Consider the following 25,941-nt stretch of genomic DNA (forward strand, 5'->3'; position numbering starts at 1 on the left):
GTGCTAGAATGTTTGACAACGTGAGAAGCAGCAGCGGCAGATGTGGCATTAGTCTCAGTCTGCTCCTGTAGCGTCTCAGTGAAGCTGGACTGATCGACTTCGGAGCGATTGCCTGGTAATGGATACATAGATTGGCTGGGTCTCTGCGATACTTTGCTGTGGCGGTGACAGGGGTTAATCAGCACAAGTCTGGGGTATGGTAGCTTGGAGTGGTTGGTGTCCTGCCATTTCTAATCAGATCATGTGTTAGTCGAATGGCATTCAAGCAACGATGTTGACACAAAGAGAGATTACAATGTCGGCTGACAACACGGTGCAGCGCAGACGTGTGTTTTGGTTTTACAGCGATAACGCTGCTGCGATCATGAAAGCCGTTTTTGATCACATTTTCGGAAAAACAGAAGACTTCTGCTTTAACAAACATGCACATTCCTACATGTAGAGCTTCATCAGGGCTACAGTTCACTTTACATTTTCTAAACGGAGGAGCTGATCGAACTGAAATCCAACATTTGCTCTTAATTGTACTCATCTACTTCTTTTCACGTTGCATCTCCTCTTTCGTTCTCTATGATGTCCCTACCATATATATATATTTTTAACAGTAAATCGGTTGGTGCTTCATTCCGACTCCACCCTTGGAACATTCGGCAGAAAAGTCGATTGTGCCCTCCGCCCGCGTCCCAAGAGCCTAACCCGTGATTTTTTATCAAGAGAGCTCACAAGTTAGGGTCTCAGGGAGCAGGTGAAGTACGACAGAGTCTACTGAGGAGCCGCAGTCAGCTGCAGGGCACTGACACCTTTCCCTCTCTCTCTCCTTCACACACACACACACACACACACGTGCACGCACACACACACGTGCACGCACACACACACACACACACAGTCTCTTCCTCAGCCAATGCCACTTAAAAGTGCACTATTTCTGCCCAAAGGCACCTACACAAAGTGTCTGTCTTTCACGAGGCATGGGCTGCAATCGAAACGAGACGGCTCTGTGCCCTGGACAGAGAAAAAGGTTTCCACGTCCCTCCTTTCCTCCACTGCAGATAACTTATTTTGTTCAGAAGGTTCAGCTTGATTCCTGTGCACACAAAGACATGCAAAGACAGAAACATTTTCAGACAAATGCTTACACACATTAAATACCACGAGACATCAGACAACAGCAGCGGCAGCAAAAGACAGCAGCGATGACAAAGGAAGACAAAGAGGTAAATTTGTTTACAAATGATCTTCATCGCAGGACCCAGACAGAAGCAGAAGCAGAGGCTCAGACAAACAGACAAGCCTGCACTGCCTGCTCTGTGCTAACTAGCCTTTGTGCTGGAAAAGGAAAAGCCCCCCAGCCAAGCAGCCAGACTCGCCTCTTTGTCCTAAAGAGCGTCGACTTATCATCAGTCTACATTTCTCTCTTCCAGGATGGCTGGACCCGCACCCGTCCGTTGGGCCGTCCGTCCGTCCGTTCGCGGGGACGGACGGACGCGGAGAGCCACCTAGCAGCCTCAGCCTCTGGCTTTCTACCACAGGGGCAAGCAGGATAGTGTTCGCTCAGACATCACGTAAAAAAAACACAGAGCTTCGAGGCTCTGCTCTGTGTCTGCTCAGCACTGACGAAAACACAGGTAAAACTCCACACTGACTGCAACACCCCCGACGCCAGACCCTACCACCTACCCGCCGAACTCTGCCGCCATGGCAGCAAGCTTGGCACGCACTAAGTTGTCAGTGTCAAAAGCAACAAGCTTCAGTCAGACATAAAACAGCTTCTGTTGAGCTAAAAAAAGCTTCAGGCAGAGCTGAGACCAGAGAATCCACACATTAATCGCCATAAAATACTAAACTGCAATCAATATTAAAAAAGTAATATTGAAAACATTCCCATGCCATTTTTGCCTGTCATGTACCCAAACACACCACTGACTGCCCCCACCCCCTCCACCCCGTCCCCCCATCCGCCACCCACCTCACAACTCCTCCCCCTCAGACTAAAAAAAAAAAAAAAAGAAAAGAAAAAAAGAATTGGATAGATGTCTCTGACTGTCTCCTTCTCTCTGGGGAACGCCAGGCAAAGTGGAGGCTTCCGGAAATGAACGCTCCGCGCCACCCGACGCGTTGCCTCACACGCTCACTCTTCTGTCTGCCACCAACTACGCCTTTTGTTATCCGCCTCAGAGCTGAGGATGAGGAAGAACAGAGGGAAAAAAGGGCAGCGGTAGAAGAAGGGAAAAAAGGGGGTGAAAGAAAGAGATGGAGGGGAGGGGGGGGTGAAGCCGAGGTGTCCGCGGGAAGCTGCAGCCAGACGCAGGTCAGTGAGGTGGGACGCACCCCCTCACCCCCCCCCTGCCCCCCCCCAAGCACAGAGCATTGCTCCATCCCAGCGCATGCATTGTCAGCTCCATCTCAGCATCTTAACCCCCACCACCATCACCACCACTCCTCCTCCTCTTCCTCCTCCCTGCTCCAGACACTGGGACACCAGCCATGTCGTGACACTGTCATCTACACCCTCTACTTTTATTTTTCCAACTCTCTCTCCTTCCTCTATCGTCACAGGTCCGACGCGATGGGCTGCGATCACCGAAAAAAAAAGAGCCAAAAACATTTGCTTCCTCCAGCTGCCGCCGCCACCGCCGCCGCGACTCGCTACCTTTCACTCACCAACCCCCCTCCCCCATTTGACCCTTCCAACCCCAAGCCCTGCCTCTCCAGCATCTACTGCCCCCTACCACTATCTCCACACCCCCAACCTCCACCCATCCCCTCCCATCACACCAGGTCTGTACCTGTCTGCTTGTCTCGCTTGTCTGTTACTCCCTGTCTGCAGCTGCTTGCCCAAAGTGAGATACTGCAGCAGGAGTCTGCAGCGACAGCCCTCGCTCTTTCTCTCCCTCTCTCTCTCTCTCACACCCTCCATCCAGCCTTTGCTGGTGAACACGTTCCTCCCTGTGCTGATCAATTTCTTCTCTTTTCCAGCGGCACACACACACACACACACACACACACACACACACACTGCAGCAAACTGGTTGGCCATGGAGGAGGATGCACCGTCGCGATCCAACTGTCTTGTAACACGGACTGTAACATAAATGCAGCTTGCACTCTCACATACACAAACACTAATCAACAGATATAGCCTGTGACACAAAATTGAGCGCAAACAGTCATCTGAGACAGATGACACACAAACAGGGACGCACGCACAGACAGAACTGGCAGCACATGCACAGGCGACAGCAAACAAACTAACACGTCCCCTCAAAAAAGACAGCGATACCCAACACGGCTCGAATGGAAAAGCAAGACACAAGACTCAGAGTGACACTGCAGCGGCTATGCTCAGCTAACACACACACACACACACACACAGACTGTCACACAGACAGCGATGTGGTCAGTGCGAGCATGAACGCAAACAGTCACTGTCACAATATTGTGACCAAGGCTTGAAAGCAGCAAGCAGCAGCGTGAGGCACACGAGGAGTCAGAGAGGAAATCAATGGTTAATATTGTGTTAAAGAATTCCTCCATCACTGGAAATTATATTTTCTGCTTGTCAAGAATTGCATTTCTAATTATGATATAATGGCGCCAAATTTTGCATATGTACATACGTATAAAGACTCTCCTCGAAACTATGGACATGTAAACATTTGTCTGTCGGCCAGCTTAGCACCGTAACACACCGGGGCCTTCACATACAGAAACCATGTCGCCGTTCTGTGGACTGCCAGCTGAGTGCACATATATACTTCTACCTACAGCTATCAGAAATAATACGATTTGAGCTCTGCAATCACAATTTTCTATCAAACTAACCTTGTATCTGAAGACTTCTAAACAATCTTGCAGGCTCACAAATACCAAAAGGTAATTGAATTTTATTTCAAAGTTAATTAATTTTTCAAGGGTATCTTTTCTTTTCCTGTCGACTAAACATTCCAAAGATGGATGGACATCCCCGGCAGGAATATTGTTCGGTTGTTTTAATGTTTAACAGCCGCTTCACTAATGGACAGCAAAAAATTCTCTTTCAAACGTGCTAAATAATTGTATTTTTGTAGTATGGGATTTTCTATTATAGTATATTTATATCATAAATGTTATGAACAATAAGGAGACGTTTTTGTCATTCTCCGTCTCTCCCTCTGCATGAGTTCTGCCCTTGACAGCTTGTTCTAATCTCAGAGCTTAATCACCTTCAACACCCTGGATAAATTAGGGTTATGACCCTGTGTGACATAGAGGGGGCAGGGAGAGAGATCTGCAAATGTTATCATTGATTGATTATGCCCTTTAATTCAAATGGAAAACAGCAGCTTTTTAACTCAGCTGCAACACAGGAAAGGCTGAACTGGAAAATGTCACTTCATCAAAGACGGCAAGCGCGCCAGTACTTTTCGATGCTACAGGAACATACAGAAAGGCGAGCCAAACGCCGAAGAGGTGTAGAAGTAAATCCCGCAGCCAAAGTCAAAACCGTGGCCAGGTTGAAGTCTATGGGGGATGGTGGGTCTTCGTAGATTGGCTCGGCGATGGCGGTGGTGACGCAGAGACGGGGGGTTGGGAGTTTGCTGTATGCTGAAGCCAGCGGGGCCAGCAGGCGGCCGTATAGGTGATCAATCAGCTCCATTACAGCCGTGTCACTGCAGAGTCTGGAGCTGTCGCTGCATCCCACCCATCACCCCTCCACATACACACACAAACACTGCTCGCTTCGTTTCCAGTCTAGACTGGAAATATAGCCCATTGGTGTTATGAAATCGGTCCACAGGAGCAAACAGCGTACAATAGCAGATACATAATTCAGCCGCTATTAGATACCAATGACACATTTTCAGAGAAGCGCTGGGAATCGGGGCACGTAGGTATCTTATTAGGGTGGGATTTGCCATTGATCAGAGAATACAGAATCAAGTTGTTGTGACAGAGTTGAAGAAGATTCTATTTCACTTGCTTTGAATTGGACCAAGACAGAGCTTTTCAAAGCACCCAAAAATAGGACGTGCTTCATTGTGATTGGTAAGTAGCGTGCACAATGAGCCAGCATTGTGGCTCATTATGCAGCAGACACTTGCAATGACACTGTTCGTTTTTCTACAATAAGCTCAAAATATCTCCACGCAGCCTGGAGATGCATATCTGTGCCACAGATGCCAGGCAAGCATCAGACAGGTATCCAAACAATGGACTTATCTCAGTCAGTGCGAGCAGCACAGAACGGGAACATGGAGCAGCAGAAGTAGGAGGGGTGAAGGAGGAGAGCGGAGGAGGAGGATGGGGGTGTGGGGGGAGGGGAGCGGGAGGCAGGGAATATGTGATGCACAGCGCCTTGCCAGCCAGCCAGCCAGCCAGCGGGACATTAATGACGATCATGTCTTGTCACACTAGCTGTCGGGCCAGTCAGCAGATCCTGCCCTTGTCCCTGCCCTTCTCCAATCAATGCCATTGATCTGTCCCAGGGGTCAAGGGGCAAGAGCGTATCAATAGGGGGAGAGTGGCTGATGCAGCAGGCGGAGAGGGGCTGACTCCAGACAGATCAATGACACCCCCCGTCTGCCATCGGTGTGTTATGATTATTCATTTGCCATTAACTCGACCACATTAAGGGAATATGTTTCCTTGGGAAGAAATAGTGCTCGAGGCTGCTCGCTTTTATAGGGAAGTGAGATTTTATGAGTTGGGGAGCTAAAGTACCGGTCTGGCCAGAACTGACAGTGTTCTGGTCTCAGACGATTTGTTACTAAGGTCTCCACCCGTCTGTGACGTCAAGAGCAAGAAGCCAATCAGTGCTCATAGACGGTTACAGACACAAGCGGCAATTGGCTCATTTTACAAGTATTTTGTGCCTGAGTGTCACCCTGTCATAGATTCAGATGGCTCTTGAACACCTGAGGAGGAGAAAGTATCACAGTGTATTACCCTTGTGTGCTGGATTAATTCCTGTGTATATACGGTTTCCCACATCTCTAACAAAAAAAAAAAGAAAGAAGCAGAAGTGTAGTCTGCACCATGTATACACTAGATCCACTCCACTGGAAATGAAATAAATGTAATTGGGGACTGTGTGTCTTTGCTTTTCTAACTCTGTGAGGTTTATCTTCAACGGGAGAGCACAGAATCTTTATCGTGTCTTTTTCAGTTTAGCTGTAGACATGATAGGAAACAATCAGTTTTTCTGGCTTTGGTAGCCACAGAAAGTCAATGAATTTCAAGGCTGATAATGCATATTGAACTGACCAAGGATGAAAAAAACACATCTGAAAGGCTGAATTCACAGGCTTGCATATTTAAGAGTAGTTATCTAAAACAAGTAAGTAATGTAAAAAAGTGTTGAAATGAAGCAGGTGGGATATATATTCAGTGCAACAGATAATATCATTGTTGCTTGTCCAAAAAACGCAGTTTGGGTAGAAGTTTGGGTGTATGGTTGACTGCCTTTGTTGTCTCTCGTTAATAGAATTTGGTGTTAAGGTGACACTGAGTCAATGCTGAGCTTCATGGCATGGCCAGCACTTCCTGCTATTCATAATTTGGACTGCAGCATACCAAATTCAATAAAGACAACCTTTATTTCATTAATTCTTAAAGTCAGCGGAAGAACCTTGAGACTCCTGGCCAACTGACTTTTAAGGGGCTGTTACAGCAGTGGAGACTGATTTTTTTTTTTTTCTAAATCAGCGGCTTGGACCGCCCCTATCTAATCCCATAATTTATTTGTTCAACCATCCCATAAATGAAGGCCCAGCTGGAACCAATGACTTTTAGCTGTGCTGCTGGGGCAGCTGGACAGGGGAGTGCTGAGGCAGCATGAATCTCAGCAGCGACGCTTTCCTCTACACATCTGGAGGAACGATTGGGGTTCAGAGGTGAGGAAAGATGAGAAAATCACAGTTCTTAAAATAAACTCTAGCAAGGCACATCTTGACTCTCCATGCTCGGTTTCATTTGTGAGAGCTAAGGAAGAGGAAATAACCTTCATTTTATCTAAACTGTAAAATAAAGTATATATTTCTGATTTAATAAAGCAGCTACATTTGCTTTGATTTCCTGCCAAAATGAATTCCCTCCGTGTTGCTCTGCACACTGTCTTCTTTTCAGCAGTTATTCTGTTTTTCATGTGAGGGGGTCCGAGCAGCGGTGATGTGAACCCTGGTGATGCTTGGTTGAATGAGGAGGCGTGATCTTCCTGGCATTGGGGTTGCACAATAGGAGATAAAAGGAGTTCTTGGGTTTCCAGGGATTTACCAGGATCATATTCCCTCACAGAAACCTGTTTGATGACAATGACTCTGTTGGTGATACGAGGCTGAGCAGGATCACTGGGCTTCAATGGAGGTGTTAGTATCACTCCAGATTTAATTACCGATGATCTATAAATAGCTGCTTCCAATTAATCCCATTCAATAACTGCACTGATAGGAAGCAAGTAAGGGGTTTTCCAGGGTTGTCCAAGATGATTTCAGGAAGTGATCCTTTGCAAATACTAAAAAAAAAGACTGGTCTGTTAAGGTAATCCCTTGCCATACAGCTTTGGTAGTGTGAGTTACATTCCTCACTAATAATGTAAAATGAATAGCCTCATTTGGTCTTCAAATGTGTACAGAATCATTTAGCTAATGGAAATCTAAAAAAAATCTAAAGACCTAAAATATTTTTAGAGATTATTGTAAATGATTTTACATTTGATTTTAAAAATTTGGAAGTATAGCAACAGGAAACTGACCATTAAACACCATGAAAAAAAGATGTACTCTCAACAACTTGAAACAAAAGCACTAATTGGATAAACAGCAAATGTTGCAGACAGGTGGTCCACTCAGCCCTGGCCCTAAACATAGCAAAAAGCAGTGACCATCCATCAAACCGAACAAACACTGTCACAGTGGTAAAGAACTATATTAGAAATTACAAGGCTCCATACTCAAGCTGCATTTCAAATCAAGTCATCCTGAAGAGTAACAAACTGTGGTAAATCTTGAGCTGATCTGCTGGGCCATTTTTCTCCTGTGCAGTGCTTTGGAGTCATTTTACAAGCTGTGGCTCAGCGCCAGACAGAGATGAAGTCAGATGCATTCAGCCTGGTGGACAAGTCTACAGTAAACAGAGACTTCAGTGTCGCCGAGGCAAGCTTCGACCTGAAACTAGACCTCGTATCACAAATGCATCATTGTATGGAACTGTGGACAATATATCACAAGACCAAGAGACAATGTATAAACATTCAGTTTTTCCCATGCTGGAAAACCTGGAATACTGAGGCAGACTGTTGCAAACAGCTTTAAATACTGTAAGGTATGATAATCAAACTTCTGAGTCCCTGAGAAATGTATCCAACCAGAGTCAGCCGCCAAAAATATTAAAATGTAATGTGCACATGGCATTGTTGTTAAACCACACGGCATGGCAGTCACCGGGATGCATCTGTTAAACAGAACAAGTCAGATTTATTTTGATTATTTCATTTCATACTTTGTGTTTATATCGAACCATCTGTGCATCATAATGTTTGGCACACAGCTCACATGCGACTGATTCGGAAGACGCCACGGCCCCACGCTGACTAAACAGGCTGAGGTGTAATACCAGGCCGCAAAGATGGAGCAACAGTTTGAAAAGCGAAGCCATCACTGTGTGAAATAGGTTCCACCACACAATTACACCTTAGTGAGAAAATGGCAATTCCAAATAGGACAATAAATAAAGCACACTTAGAACACTTTAACACTCTATTTTTTTCACATACTGAATTTCACAGTAATAGTTATAACTGCAGTTCAAGAAAGTCTTTGTAGATTAAAATACCACAGTGTTGGTTCAATAATATAACATGTCATTTGGCCTATTTAGCATAAAACTGCACTTATTCCTATCATTTCTCATCATCAGGACTTGATACTTAGAGGCGGATAGGAGAAAACAAGGGACTGCTCATTTAGCTGTTCTGCGTGTTTTGCAGTTAAAGGGACACCATAATGCAATCGATGAGGTGCGGTTACTCCAACTAACCACAATGCATTACTTCTAAAAATGCAGCGTATGTCAAGCTAACGTTAACTGAAGTTTTTGAGCCGCAGTCTGGTTGACCAAAGCTAAAGGTCAGCTATGAGATGAGAACCTGAGATGGGCAAACATTACATTGATACAAAGGCCATTAACACAGCACACGTAGAGGCATTATATGAAGCAATGCCATTGGAAAATTTCACACTGCAGGTTGTATTGCAAGCAAAACGATTTTCTATACAGACTGATGTCATACGTGTACTCCAAGGAAAGCTAGAAGGTTGTACAGTTAACTCCCAGGGTGTAATTCTAAACCATACAACCTACTACCTCAACCCGGATGCACACATTTTCAACTAGGGTTCCTCTTCTCTATTTACTACACCAGGTGTATCATCCTCAAGCCAAAACTACTATTAGTCCTGCTTGTCTAACATAAAGCATCATCACCAAAGCCATATTTCAGGTTTAAGTTCCTGTAAGCAATGTTTTAGAACTAACAGAGATGTTGGGCATTGCTGGGATGTCAGAGCAAGATCATTTGTTAATGTGTACTGCCATGGGATTTCTATATGTCTGTCTATCTAAATCTCTCTCTCTCTCTCTCTCTCCATATATATATATACACACACACACACACACCCATTCATATCACCTATACAAGTAACCAAATATAAGTTATCAGAACAAAAAGGAAAAAAAAAGGTTAAAAGACGACGTTCACACCACGATGACAAAGACCCACAGAGGCGAGCTTGTGTTGTCAGATTTGCCACAAGATCGGATCTACGGGTTTGTGCCAAATGGTTATGGCCAAAGTATCAAAATAACTGAATAAAGGACTAAAAATGTAGCATAAAATCTGAACACTGTAGTCTCTGATAATGTGACAAAGAAGTGTGAAAATGAATGTGTGTGACGTGTCTCGGACGATGTCATTTAGAGAGAGATGCCAATCAAACAACGGGACTTGACCTCAAAAATTCTTGCCTTGTGTACTGAACATCAGCAAACGTAGGCGTACTTCAGCGTTCATACAGCGCGAGACAGCGAGCTGAAGTCTGGAGCAAAAGGGTTTTGAGTTCAGCTGTCATTTAGAGGAATCGCAGCATGAGCCTTTGTTGACATTCATCCCCCCAAAAATAAAAGTTCATCAGACAGATGGTGAAAGGATCGTGATAACTTACCCTTCATGGAAGTGTCTTGCTCAGGGGGTTATGCCGCCTGGGGTCAATTTTTAGTTCGTCTCTCTAAAAACAGGAAAAAGAAAGTTGTTTTAAATACCACACAATGCTAAGTAACTGCTGTAATTTAAGGCCAGTTACTTGAACAACTAGAGTGCTTTATGAAATACAAGCAACACTATCAGTAAACTGCATAAGAAACCAGCGAGGAGGGGAAAAAACATTTAAACACAAATTACTGTATATTCTTAAGCTGTTGTGCCTCCGTTTGGGAGCGTCACATGCCTCAGCAGTTACCAAATATGAAATTAAGTCCATAATAATAACAATCATAACTCTGTTGTGGACTGCTATCCCAAACTAACCCGCAGAATTGCCATAGCAGTCCTCTTCCTGGCCAGCAGTAATGTGGCTGTGGTGAGAGGTTAGCTCAACTTAGCCAAGACCGCAGATAGCAGAGTGCAGAGCCTGAGAGGGATGCCAGTGTAATCAAGCATGCCACGGTCAGCTACCATTAACTGTGCCAGTGCCAGAGAGCCACAAACAACGGAATATTCCTACGGCCGCAGTGCGACAAAGGAAAGTCTGAAGTGAGAAGAGAGTGAAAATGCCACTTACCCAGGTTTCTACTATCCTGTCTGATTTATCATCTCTATTTTTCTCTTTCCCCACTTTCTACCTGGGTGTGAGCAGCGAGCGATGCAACCGTTTTTTTTTTTTTGGTAATGAGAGGAATGATGAAAAGACCGAGGGGCACTTCCAAACTGAGCTCACTGACAATGCGGGTTCAGTTCAGCGATGTGCTGTCCGCCATTTTCTCCGAAACAAATAAGAACAAGAGAAGAAAAAACTGGACAAAAACGATTAGCTGGCATCATTATTCAAAGTTTCCCCCTTTTCTCCCTCTATGTGTCTTTCTCTCTCTCGCTCGCCTGGAACCATTACAAAACCTTGGCTGGAAAGATCACATGATTTCCTACCAGAAAGCCACAGCATTCCCAGTAAGTATTCTGCTGACATTGTGAAGACATCTTTTGTCTAAATCAAAACGTTAGCCCAGCCTGCCTCCTCCCAAAATCTGGCACCTTCTAGGGGGGGAGGCAGTGTAAAGGGTGGTGTTAGGAGTCATGGCAACCTCTACCTGGCAGGCTGCCCAGCACCCCGAGGTGGGGAGAAGTAGGGGCTAATATGGTGTCGAGCAGGAATGCTTAGTGCCTTCCAAAGTCAACTCTATGGGCGTGCTGGTTGCTTAAGATTTCAGCTCTGACGCCAGAATTTTTTTGACAGAGTAAATACAAAAGACTGGACGCACAACAACCTAATGACAAGCTCGCACTGTTCCTCCTGACTCAAATATATCTGAAGATGACTAAAATAAAGCTGACATGCTTCTGCTTTAAAATGCATTTTGTCTAAACCACGTGAGCTTGATCAGCAACACAAACAGATCAGTTTATTATATAAGAATCAAGTCAGTTTATTAACGTGGCTTTGTTGGAAGCTATTAGATATACGTAAGGACCTAAGGATTGTATGTGCTATAATCCACTTGCTGTTTCCCCAGGCACTACATTTCAATTCCTGTTGAATTCCTGTCTTCTTCAGAGTGAATACATATTGAAGAGAGATTATTTTGAAGCAGACAAGCTCTGATTCACAAAGCAGAATCTGAGTACGAGTCTCACGTATCAGCAGCAGGCGAACGTGCTCTCCCATGCTGCATACTTTTACAGTTTAGCCAGAACAGTAGCCAAACATAATCAGGCGGTTTGTTACAATAACACAAGCATATGTCATGGACCTGTGACTCACTAAAGAGCAAGGTATCCGCCGAAGACAAGATTAAAGTTCTGCCCGGAGAGCCTCTTATACACCTGCGCTCTCACTCAACTTAACTGTTGAGTCTCTGCCATACTCAGCTCTGGTCATGCTTAAATAAGAGAACGCTCAGCTTGAGACTGCAGAACTATGTATGCTTTGTGTATACATAGTATGTAGAAATGTTTATGGTCACACATATCCAAGTCATATCTTGATCTTGATCCCGTAACATTATAAATAGTTATCATACATATCAAACACTTCCATCACGTATGAGCAAATTAGAGCTGTTGAGTGAAAAACCAGCACCCAGAGGAAGGAAGCACTGAAGACCCCACAAATAGATCATATTTACAATAATATACTGTTATATAGGGGTTATTGTCTGATTTCAGTAAGTAAGGTAGTCAATAAAGTGAGGTAAGACTTTTAGCTGCTGCTAGAAATGCTAATTCAAAACAGATTGCTGTGTGTGTACTGGCACTGAATAATTAAAAAAACAGCAAGCATGAGTTATTATGATCAGACAAGACAATAAAATAAAAGCAATCAAGTGCATAAACCATAGGATATTCATCCAAAAGCCATCTGTCTTAGTGGTGCCGACCACAGGCTGGTGTGGTGGCCAGGACGAGCAGAGGGAGATCTCTCTTTCACAGCGGTGAAAGGACTGCTGCAAACAGCATTACTGCATCTTGGTCGTCTAAATGTTTTTTCATGCCATGCACAACACCATTAGCACAGAGGCATGAAAGGCTGGGAGATGCATGCACGTTACGTTGATCGTATCTTGTGCACCTCTCCCAAACTTCTCTGAACAAACTCGTCTGTTTTGCTTGCGAACCAGTGGGCGCAGGAAATAGTGACATCCTGGGGACACAGTGACACTCTGCACCTCTCGAACAACAAAACGATTTTTTTACTTTGACAAACTGCACTGTACTCTCCACTGATGAACCATTTTCATCATACTCCATGATGGGCACATCTGTTTATTAAACATGAGGCGAGTGCTACGACTGGCTGAGAAGATGACGATTAACCACCACGCTCTATCCATATTCCGTGTCACATAATGCTTTAATGCATAGCACACTATATAAAGGAAAACAAAGTCCACTTAGTCACATCCTCATTGTCTAAAAACACATGATTGTCATTGTGATTGCATAGTTAAAAAAGAGCCCTTAGATCTGTCAACAAAATGGCTACACAGCCCTCTGAGCTGCTCCTCTGCTCCAGCCTACATTAAACAGACTCAGCTAAAACAGTTCCAAAACATTCTCCCACTGAGAGGGTCATTTCATATCCTGAAAGAACGGAGGCCAGGGTCAGAGTTCAAATGAGAATGGGGGGTGGTGAAGGACTTCCCTTGGGGATATACCATTGCACACCAGACAGGGGTGGAAAAATCAGACGGACTACTCAACCTGGTAATGCATAAGATGTGAAAAATCTATAGTAAGTGGGGGAAGGAGAGATAGAGGTGAATACAGAAACACATTGAATGTGCACAGATGAGAAGATATATCATACAAGCCTGCTGTGGTTTTTAAAGACTGCCCTGTTAATATACCCAAACAGCAACATGCATCTGCCTAGTAACAGAAACATTATATCATTAATGGAGAAAACCAACAAATCTGCCATATAAATTTTTGCAGATGTACTGCGTGTCAAAGAAAAAAAACTATGCACAGTATTTCTTTGTAGGCACATTTTTAAATGAAAATAAATGCAAAGCAGGAGTTGTTCACTTTACAATTGGCATTTCGGAAAGTCTAACACATTACACATTTTTTTTATCTTTACCAAAACCCTGCATACTGGCAGCCAAAACTCTGAAGGAAGATAATTTGTGCTATTTTATTCTCCACAGGCACACCAGAGACAGGGTGTTATTTTTGGCTCAAATCTCTTATCTCCATTAATTTAATGTTGCCTCAAGCCGTGACAGAAAAACAGTCAACAGGTTAATCCAGACAGAAGTTTATACAGTTCAGTTTAATGAGAGACAAACCCGTCCAGCCATTTCATAGTGTTTGAGCATGTGACTTGCCAAGGATAGAATAACACAATAATAACCTCAAATGCTGACATTTGACATTCTGCAAAGAATATTCTGGATAACTCTGTTTCCTGAGTTATTTTGCATATTGGAGAAAAAGAAACTGCAGACTATGATTGGCAATGACAGAGAGGGCTGAGGCTGCACACAGCATTGACTCCGTTTCCCCTGTAGAGAGGCCTAACCTTACTGTGCCCTCTCGCTGTATTCAGCCACTTGCAAACTGGATTCTCAAAGAAAAAATATAACTTCAATATTAGAATGAATATGATTTGTGTACATGAACAGGTAGGTGCAAAAACTAGAACCAGGAGAGTCAGGACATGAACAGATGTTGCATGAGATAAATTTTGTTGCACCATTAACATTAATTTTGAAAATCTACATCGGAGCCCTGTGATGCACAGCAAGCAGATCACAGGCATCTGTGTGTAAACAGCACAATAAAATAGCAAAAGGAAAGCTAAATCGAAAATTCAGTCATGAGAGCAGCTCTTTACAAAATCAGAGCGATGCTAAGTTCTAACAGAGTTGTTGATGCAAAATTGACTTAACTGTTTAGGATGACAGCAGTAATGTTTGCGACTGCTAACCCAGCGAGTAATGTCGCTTTAAAAGCTAGCAGAGCTTTGCCGTGCAGCCAGCCGGGGCTATGACTTTGCCTGACCCACCTGTCTGTTGATCCTGCTGCCTAGCACCAGACTAAACACTGAGATTTTTACCAGGGCTCATTGGCTGCAGCTGACTAACCGACAGCCAATCAGTACACAGGGAGGGATGGATGGAGGGCAAGAATCAGACTGTGAGAGTAGAAGGGGGAGGAAGAGGTTGTGCAGAGACAACCAAACCTCATACAAACCCCAAACAAGAAAGCAGACAAAATCTGCACCGACGGGACACGACAAATTCTTCTCGATGCTTTTTTCACAGAAAAATCTTAATATTTTCTACCACAGTGCAGTAAATACACAAACGTGCTGCATCTTCATTTACAGACACTTGCTGATAGAGATGTAAGCGTTTTTTGCTGGGGTATCAAATGCTGATCCATAACAATAACAAAGTAAAAGGGCATCTGTTTCTGAATGGCACTGAATTGATAACCTGGCTTCAGACAAGGCTGCTATTGGACCGTGCCTTTACCGTCGCTAGAGGGGATCAATACCTAATGAATTCCAAACGGCAGAGTTTCAGAAACATAAATGTATCCTACACATGAGTGCATGAAGTAGCCTGTGCGGATCGATGAATATGACATTACACACAGCCAGAGGAATGCATCTTCTTAATTGACCTGAGCGTTTTCAAATTAATTCAAACAACAATTAAAATGGATTGGACTGTGTGGCACCTCCGTCCTGGAATCTCTGGGAGCTTTTTATTGTGTGTTCGGCTCACCTCATGACCTGGCCTTGTGCTTTAATTACTGCTGTCTCCTATCAGGCAGCTCAGGCAATATGACAAAAACAATGGAGAAATGAAAGGCTGAGTTTAGCATTTCCATAGCGATAGAATTACCACTATACAGAGATAAGGTTAGCATTGTCCTCAAATCAAATGTAATTAAAAAATATGCAGTTGTTGTACAAAATGTTAAAGAACTAAAAAGGCTAAAGAAAGCAGTGATAAATCTCAGCCAACGTAACATGAGATACAGTTACCACTGTTTACGTGCTGTATTTTCATGGCTGAAAATGAGATATCCCAGATCAGTGTTAAAAATATGGATGGCAAACTGTCCCTTCATCGACATGGTTAGGCTCTTAGAAGTACACAGCTGTTTTTTTAAGGTACTTTAGAACGATTAATTGCAATGTTAACACCTACATTAACAGAGGGAACAGCTTTGAAAACATTCCTTTGTGGTATTTAGATTAATTCTCTGACTATGTTATGCTCATTAGAAGTCACATGAGGAGATAGGTGCATGGGTTTGATTTTAACATTTGCTGTTATTCATGTGGTCTCCCATTAGAAGAGATGCTTGTGGAGATAACTGACAAATGCTCTTGACATTATCGTGACTGACAAAAAGCAAAACAGCATTTAATCTGGAGGTTGATACTGAGCAGTGTATTTCAACTATTAGTTCATTTTAGATGTATAATACAAAAAAAAAGAATCAGGAGAGGATAAACAGCACATTAGTGAAGGTGAGATCACGGGCACAACTCATTCAAACCACTCAACACTGAAAGAGACACAAAAACTTATGCCATTATTCCTCATAAAAAATCTGATTTATTTTACTGTGACTGAGAGTGTACACTCAAATATTCTTAAGAAGTCTTACACAAATATCAGAGGAAAAAGGCTCAGAAAGAGTCCTCCAGCTTGAATCTGGTATATCTCTAAAGGTTCACATCCAATGGTGTGTTCTAGGTAGACCTCACATCACTAGAGCAAACTAAACAGCAGTTTTCTATTTATTTCTGCCATCTTAGCGACAGGTGTGAAAATTTCACAGAAAGTCAGAACATTATATGGCACAAATAATTTTCCACATGCTATCACCAGAGGAGCGGACCGTAATCAACTGCATTGAGGATGACTTCTCATTTAGGAGGCAGCGAAGGTAGTTATGATAATGATACCTTTTCTGTGCGTGTCCTTACCAAATGCTTTCCCAAAGATAATCCCCCTGCACAACCTCTCATTATCAAAGCAATCTCCTGACAATGGGAAGAAGAACACTGGAAATTACATGAATTAGTGTAGGACTATGGAAAAATGATTGCCGATTCAAGAGTTTAATTAGGCTCTTGCAAAACAATCTGACAAAATTAGGAGGTACCAGTCAATAAGCAAAAACTCATAAGCAAGAGGACATGAATTAATATTTGATGATTTTTAAATGGCTATTTGAGCTCAGGTGCTTTTCACTCACAGTTAGGCTCTAGATAGTAGAAATTGTCCACAGCTCTTATTGTGGCTAATAAAGCAGGTGACTTGCAGGTAAATCAGCAGGTGAATCAGCACTGCCTTCCAATGAAAATGGCCATTAGCTTAGAATTGACTTCCTAAGCACCGTCTCAGCAGGTCCAGAAACATGCTCTGAATTCTTAAGATGTCCACAAAGAAACATACAGATTTCAGCAAGGTCAGACAACAAGTTTCAACTTTTCATATAAGCGAACTGTTTTAAGTAATGCCAAAACCTGGTAAGACTAAAGTAAACATTACTGTCCATTTACTTGACAGGCTGGGCTAATTCTAAAATGAGCTAACATTACTATTATTAGTTGGATAGTTGGTAGGATTATTTATGCATTTCTTCATCTTAAGGACACATATGTGCAAAGTGCCATTGAGGAAATGACTTTATGTCATCAAAAATATTGCCCTAATTAGTTTTATTACCTTTTTATGTATGTATGTATTAGCAAAGGTTTGAACCAAGGCTTGCCAAAGTGGAAATCAACAGCCCGAGCTGGCAGTGTTCATGCAAATCTAACTATCAAGCTTTATATGACGAGGAGGCTTGGAAGGGTAATGATGATTTATAGTGTCTGGTTATTTAGAATAATAATCACTACTGTTGTTTAGAAGATATTATACACATTTGTTTTGGTTAATGTTTGATACGCAAAAACTCTACTTTACCCAGGAAGAAGATTATTATTTCCAAGCACTGAAGTTGTAATGAAGTAGAAGATTTGTATCTGTGCCTTCAAAACGTCTGTGCATGCTGACGCTAAGCCAGCTTTCCTGCGAATATCAAGTTATATTTTATGTACTGAGTTTTCAATAAAAATTTGCCCGAAATAAAAGAAATGTCTGCAGGAAATAAGCAAAAGCTCATATGGATTTCATGATTAACAGACCAAATTTTCAGAGAAATGTGGAATTAAAGTTAGACCTTAACTGCTTCAGACTCTCATAACAAAATAAGACTCAGACAAAAGACATCCTGCAAACATGAGTGGAACTGACAAGTGTTCAACACTGTGTCGTGCACTGGATTTATTCTGCTCGGCCCCCCTCTATGATCTCCAGCAACACCTACATCCAAAAACTGTGGGATGCTTCTAGATATGTACGACAGATCAGGGCTTTCGCATGCAGCTGGTCGGGACAATAAAGTCAGGCATCTGCCCGAAGTTCATGTCCATCCATTCGTAATTAAACCATTTGTCTTTAATTATCATTTCTCTAGTCAGCTCATACAAAAAGCATGAAATATCCTCACATGGCCTGGAGGGGTGTTTGTGTGTGTGCGAGTGTATAGGTGTGAGAGAGGTGGTGTCGGGAATTCTGCAGAGATGCACTCCAGTTGAAAACATGTGGCTCCTCTCACCCCAAAGCCCTGTAGCCTTACCAAGCACATGTCAGTCAGCTGTGATTGCAGGCAGAGCAAACGGGATGGGACAGAGCAGGGATTATAAGGCAGCCTGGTGTTTCCACTGGGGTCTCCCCTGCTGGGCTACATGGTCCCAGCTCCCTTTGTCTGCTGTTAACCCGTTAAATCCCGTGGAAGAGCCCATTCAGAAATGTGTCACACACCCCGGGGGGGCATTTTGTGTGGAATAATGATCTTAAAGGGGTTACACAGCATTGCCACTGATTCCACCCCCCCACCCCATCAACTCCCGACACACACGTTCATTTGTTTCCTGGGGTGTTTGCAATTTCAATTATTGTCAACTGTTGTCTTAAGTTCTTGGAAACACCTTCAAACGAGGATGTCCCAGTGTAGTCGTGGTTATAACGACTCTTTCAGTCATTCTTCACAGACGTGGCTGAAAAGGACTTTTGCATTTCATATGAGGATATTCCACCTCTTATTACTCTTTGGACGCACACTGATATGCAGTATCCAGCAGTGTAGACCAGGCTCTTCTCTCTCCTGTGCTGTTGTGTTGAGCATACTTCGTAGCTGACTACATCCTGACTGAGTGTGTATTTGTGTTATAGACAGAGATAGAGAGCGCACACACGGGAAATGTTGCGGGTTCACTTAGAGAAAGTGTAATTATACTGCAGTAATGCCCTCCATGATTAATGATGTGGGCCTCTGAAACCAAACCATCGGGCCAATGGCAAATTACCACTATAAAAATAAACCATGATGTGAACAGGTCAGCGAGGCCAGAGCACGAAATGTCTCTTAGTGTGTATATATATACAGTGTATGAGCGAATGGGGAACGAGCTCCAGTAACCCAATTAGTGTCCGTCCACTGTCAGAGACCAGTTCCATCTACATCAATGTTACGCCGCTCTGGAGTCAGACCAAAAAGCATGTTTTGCTAGTGTTTGCATGAAGACATTTGTGAGATGAGCTCACACTCACACAACCAGAAGAGAAAAAAAGACAAAGTTGGAACGTCACATGTTTTTGAATGAAGTGCTTAACTAGTCTAAGTAATGCCTTGAGCGCTGAGGGAAGAAGAAACAACAACTTAGTCTAAATTCTTGTTGACACTGTCCCATCATCACTGCTCTAGTCGTGAATTTTCTGCAAATGAATATCAAATGTAAACTGTATGACCGGATCCTTATGACACAAACCAGTGCCTAGAAATAAGGCAGGTTGGGCTAAAGATTCGAAGAGAGAAGAGCACAATAAACCTACAGCTAAACTGCTCCATGCAAAATTCCTAAAGGGTCTCTTGAGCACTGCAGAGTCAAGTTCACATTTCTTGTCAAACACTGACTACACTGCTCTGCGCATAACCACATTTGATTAGTTCTCCACAGCCCCTCCACCCAACAACACACACACACCCTTCTCGGATGGAGAGCACTTGACTCGTACCCAAATTGAACTCTTATGCACTCTACTTGTATGAAAGATAATGCCTTTTTGCAGCCAAACTGCAATGGGGTATTTCACTGAGAGCATGGCACTCAAAGTAGCAGCAATCAGGGATTCTTGTGGTTATGAATCAACATTTGGAGACGCCTGGGCTGGTGTCATATACATGACAACGAAGCAATTATTTGCCAGTGCACATAGATAATAGGTACATTTATTTTATGCATTTTCCACAAAGTAACAACCAGAGTTAAATGAGAAAGAATCATTTAAAAGAAATGAAAATATAACGCTTTTATTTCTTTCTAAAATGTGCATCAGATCATAGAGTGAGTGAAAATAAACTGGAAAATGTGGTCAGCAACTAACACACAGAGAACACACAGAGAACACACACACACACACACACACACACACACACACACACACATACTAACATAGCTACAGCAACTTAAAGCCTTCAAAAATAATAATGTAATTCAGCAGAATATGAGCTGATGTATGGGCAGTACAGGTGATGGTGTTTGAACGAGAGGATCTTTGTTTTTCTTTTCCTTTTCCTGAAATCTGCACTCAGATCACAGAGGGAAATCCTTGAGTGGTGAATAAAGAGCTACCTGCCTGGACTTCATGCTACACTGACCATTAGTCCAGTTATGACAGTGATTTTTGTTTTTGATCATTCATTTGTGTGGTTTAAAACGGAGTTTCACACTTGTCAGCACACCTTTAAGTGGCATCTTCATAAATTCCAGCATTCACACACTAAATGAAATGAGCAAAACACAACGGTGCAACAAATTATTCGAACTTTATTGCACATTCAAACAGGTAATTAATGACCCATTAAATGCACTTCCTGGGGTTTCTTATGAGTATGAATTTGAAGTGTGCATGCAGCTTAGCATCAATCACATGAAAGCCTGAGAAAGGGCCCCATTCTTTTTTAATAACAATAAATCAAAGCGTGCACGTTGCTGTCTCTCTGAGACAGAGATAATCAAAAGCAGAGAGGGAGATGGCCAAACATCATGTCTAATGTCCCAACAAACTGAGGATCAACTGTTTCCAATTAGGATTACAAAGACACATGCAAAAAATAGAATGAACCCATCCACCCTATCTCTCTTTGCACACACACAAACACACACAAAAAATTTTTTTTTTGACATGTTTGCAGCTCTTTAAAAAAATCTAAATTCAAACAGTGAATCTTTTTCAGTGGGTCTGCATTTGTTCAATTTTTCTCTCTTAAGCAAGGTAGAAGAAAATGCTCGCACTTGCACAAAGCCTTGTGCACTGTTGTCCATGTTAGTTTTCCTTTCTCACTTCTTTCATTGCTGTTTAATCCAGTCACATCAGCTCCCTAAGCAGGTGAAGTCAGCCAAAGACTTTCCCACGGTCTGAGAGCAAATCCAACGCCCCGAGCCCTTCCTGAGGGCCGGCCATCTGTCCGTTCTGTTTGGAGTGTGTTAGGGGGTAAAGCGTCAGCTGCATGACCAAATTCAACGTTCCAACACACCCCTCCTTCATGAAGAAAAGCCCAAAGCATCCATTCAACTCAACGCACACACACAGCTTGTGCCCAAACACAAACAAATCAACACACAAACAGTCAGATGTGACTCCTCGCATTCGACAGATTTGCGATCCAAAGCGCTCACTCAATCTGTTATTGCAACAATTGTGCACAGTTTGCTCCAACTGATCTGTTAAATCTGCCTATAAATACTGACATTTTTACCAGGTTACAGTTTCCTGCTAATTTAAAAACAAATGTAAAAAAAAGTAAAAACAGATCATTTCCTTTCTCTCCTTCCTCCTTTAAAGCATCAAAGTTGCTGTTGGAGAGAATCCTCATTAAGATGATATCTCCGGCTCTCAACAAAGGAGTTCACCACATAAACCTTGACCTTTGCTCTCTCCGAGGATAAATCATCTGTGACGCTGACTTCCACAGAACAATACAATTTCACCACAAAAGCAGCTCAAAATTTAGAACCCGCAAATTTGAGAGCATGATTGCGGCTCGCCGAGAAAACATCTTACTTTGAATTAGGATTTGCCGCGATCATGTGACGCATTTCTTTCTTTCTCGAGCACATGCTGCCGCCCCCATCCCAAAGCGTTGCCCCTTCTCTTTTCTCCCTCCTCAAACTGACGTGCTATCATTCTATTTTCCCTCTCAAAGAGCGACTCTGCCGCTGGTGGATATGGTCCTCGCCCCGGCCTGACGCATTTTTAAAATGCGTGACATTGCCTCTGTGGGAGCATGAGAACGGAGCTTCCTCAATAGTAGGTCCCCATACCCGGCCCGTAACCATGGAAGCAGATGCCTGCCCTCCCGGCCCTCCTTACCTCCTGTCGATCGCAGGCTGTGAGCTGCTTCGGCAGTGAAAAGAGGCTATGCCTGCCTTTCTCCTCGCTCTGACCGAACTTGCCCCACTCCTCAAAAGGAGCCATTGAACAGGTCACTGGTCTAGACTTGTTTGCACGGTCCAGGGAGCAGCCTTGATGTAACCCTTGCTCTCCTCTCTCTCTCTTTCTCTCTCTGCCTGCCACACCAGCCGCCCAGCGACTGCAGACTGTGGAGGGGTGGCGGGGGGGACATTGGAGACGTGGATTTGAAAAGGAGCCCGTCCGATTTTGCCATTGTGCCTTTTCATTCATCGATCGAATGAATATCGAACCTTCTGTCCCTGCGTGTGTGAAACGGATAGCTTAGCAAGCATTTTTTTCCCTCTGTCTTCTCAGGTCTGTGTTGTGGGCCCAGAGCTGTGATTTATGTTCTCACTAATTGTAAGAATGTCATTTTCATTTAAAACCTTTTTTCTCTCTTTGATAATTCCTGCTAAGTTTAATTCTTCTGTGGGCAAATATCTGCAGCTATGACTAACGCAGAAATGAAGTCTGGTGGATTTTATCATTCTTCACTGATCAGTTTTTTGATTATGAGTATATATTTTAGGAATGGAATTTATTGATTAAACAAATTTCTGTTTGTGAGCAATAAAACTAAAATTATACAGTCGTGAAAACAAAAAAATATCAACATCATTTTTAAGTTATAATGAATCAAGAAACGATCAGCAGTCATTATGTGCAATCAGAGGTGGACAGTAATTATATATTCCATTTTTAATGCATTCACTACACTCCAAAAATAAATCTGTCCCTTTGTATTAAAGGCTTGAATGTTATGGGGAGACAAAAAAGTCAAAATGAATAAAAACTTTAAAGTGAAGCTTGATTTCTAAAAGCTGCTGTTTTGTGGTTGAAATTAGGAAGTGGTTATGCATTTTCATATTTTTCTTGACAACATTTCATCTTTTTTAAAACAGATAAAAATAAGATGAATGCATATATTATTGCATTACCAGGCCTAAACTAAACATTTTAAATCTAGACAAAACGACATATAAATAACCAAAATTATCATTTAAAGGCAAAATACTGTACACTTAATTTGTCAAGCTGTGGCAATCAACAACAATTACTTAAATCTAATCATTATTCAAAGCTGCTAAAATTCCATTTGATTATATAAACACAAAGTGTGCGTGTTTATATATTGACCTCTAGCAGTACACAGTTATGGGTAAGTGTACGTGCATTTGACAGGACGATAGTGGGAGACAAGGCAGGCGAGAGCTTCGATGACAGCTTCAGTAAAAGGTGAGACGATCAATGTCAACATATCAATATTTTTAAGTCAGGGACGAGGCCCCGGAAAAGGAGGCTATTCGTTAAATCTCATTTCTCATTTTGTTGTTTAACTGACATATGATTTTATGATTTTGATTCTCTTTAACGTCAAAATTGATGTGGAAAGAAAATGGTAAAATCCATTCCTGTTCTTTTTGTAAAAGAAATTCACATAAGCTTATTTATAAATGCTCACAAAGCCAGTTAAATGTATGAATTTAGCTTCATGATAACATCGTTTTAATATTTTGGCTGAATATCTTATTAATAGAGCTAATGCATTCCAACAGCCTGAAGTAATAAATATATTTCAACGATGCTTAGATGTGTAATGAGAGTTAAAAATACAGCAGATCATCAAGTGTGATGAAAAGAAATTTAAACATTATTTTAAAAATGCTACTTAGAAAGAAATTCAGAAAGCAAATGCTGCAAAGCAAAGGAGCAGTTATAGCTTCCATGCTCCATGTGACAAGTTGCTACGCAGGGGCCAATCAAAGGGGGCAGAAGGGGGAACAAAACAGGGCAGAAAATGAGCAAATTCAAAGGCAGAGGAAGGAAAGCAAAGGAACCAGTGAAGTAAGAAGGCAAAGGCATTGTGTTCGCACAACAATCAAGGCTGCTCCCACAGTGAGTACCAGGCCTGCCTCCGAAAATATTGCTACTACCACAAGCCACATCTAAACAGCACAAAACCAAAGGGCTACGGCAGGAGGTCTGCTACTGGTTTAAGAAAATGTGGCTTTATGTGAATAAATGATGTAATTAAAGAGACAGAAAGGCAATGTCGGAACAAACAGCAACAATCCAACAACAGGATTTAATTACTTTGAGCTTTATGTGATTAAATGTAGTAAGATTCTAATCAGACAAACAAAATCTTCATAAACATAAACAATTCTGATAAATATTGACCCTAATAATAATAATGTCTGCTTAATACTGTTTCTGTAATTCTGTATCGGCACCATTATGTAACACATATATACACAGTGTAATAAAACTGAAAAGTTCATGAAATTGCAATGATGATTTTTACCATTTTACACCCATAATTTGAACAAAATGATAATAACACTAATAAAAAGAGTAAAAATTTAAGGAGTAAAACAGAGAAAATGTAAAATAGATTTTTTGCAGTCTCTTCTACTGAAAAGGGAATAGCTTTCTAAAAGTGAACAAATAGAAAATAAAGTCCCCAGAATAATACAGAACATTATTTATCCTTTTGGTTAAAAAACAGACGTGTGATATACTAGCAACAGATGTGGCATGTTGAAAATAGAGCTGGCTGATTTGAGCAGGAACAATGGCGGAGATGGGGATGGGGGGGGGGTGGGGGGTAGGGGATGTCTCGACTGAACCAACATACAACACACTGACAGGGACAGGCCGGCCAAATCTGCCACAAAGACACGCTCAACCTTCCTGTCTTATATTACACACCAGCACGAGCCCGTACTTTACAGACACACAATAAACAAAATAAAATGGTCCGCTTGGTAGACAACAGGGAATAAAATACAAAAGGTTCTGGCTAAAAGCATTATTATGCTCCCTTCAGCTAAACCAATTCAGAACCGTGGCTATTTCTTGAACTCGTGAACATGCTTAAATAAATACAATAATTCTAATGGTTTTTGGTGAAGTTTGTCTGTTTTGCATCTTCTCAAATTATCCCCGAGTACTACAAAGGGGATCTGGTATCGTTCATACTATCAGTTGCATTTTGGTTGCAACTAAATGACAAGCAGAGCATAAATCTATTAGAAGATAACAAAGAACAGTGTTAGATTTCTCTGCACCTCACACACACACACACACACACACACACACACACACACACACACACACACACACACAAACAGCAGCTTTGGCAGATGTTCCCTAGGACATACAAGTAAACCAGCATCCCATCATCACCATCTTCCTGCCTGGAAACAGTGGCAGCCGAATGCCAAGTGCAGCTCCACCACGTCTGCTCGCACTGCCGCAAAGACACGACCCGGTGTCAGCAGCACGCACGCATCATTACCAGGCAGCGAAGATAACCAAATACAAGCGGGCCCTTGCAATGGATGAGAAGTTACAGCTCCCACTCTCTGATTTCACATTTTCTCTCTCTGAACTGATCCTGTCCCAGTTTCCTGAAAGCAGTTTGGGCAAACAGCGATGTGACCACAGCTTACATGTGACATATCTGCACAGCTGCAATTCAATTTAATATTATCTGTACTTAGGAGAAGACACAGACAATGCCGATTACTGCTACTGGTAATTACAGATTGGCTGATATGATTACAAAAATTCATTGAAGTCAGTAGTTGCAATTCTGGACATGTTCTATATCCCTTACATGTAAAAAAAATATACATATACCTATACAATAGATGT

General features: G+C 42.4%; 1 long non-coding RNA gene across 1 annotated transcript in view; it reads right to left on the reverse strand.

Annotated features, from left to right (window-relative positions):
• The window catches only part of LOC121617466, a 47,280-nt gene that overhangs the window by 6,357 nt on the left and 14,982 nt on the right, over positions 1–25,941 (reverse strand). The window contains exon 2 of the long non-coding RNA XR_006007404.1: positions 10,200–10,262. This is a non-coding gene — a long non-coding RNA (uncharacterized LOC121617466). The remainder of the gene's footprint in view (positions 1–10,199; positions 10,263–25,941) is intronic.

Source organism: Chelmon rostratus, chromosome 14, assembly GCF_017976325.1.
Source record: "Chelmon rostratus isolate fCheRos1 chromosome 14, fCheRos1.pri, whole genome shotgun sequence".
Classification (NCBI taxonomy): Eukaryota; Metazoa; Chordata; class Actinopteri; order Chaetodontiformes; family Chaetodontidae; genus Chelmon; species Chelmon rostratus.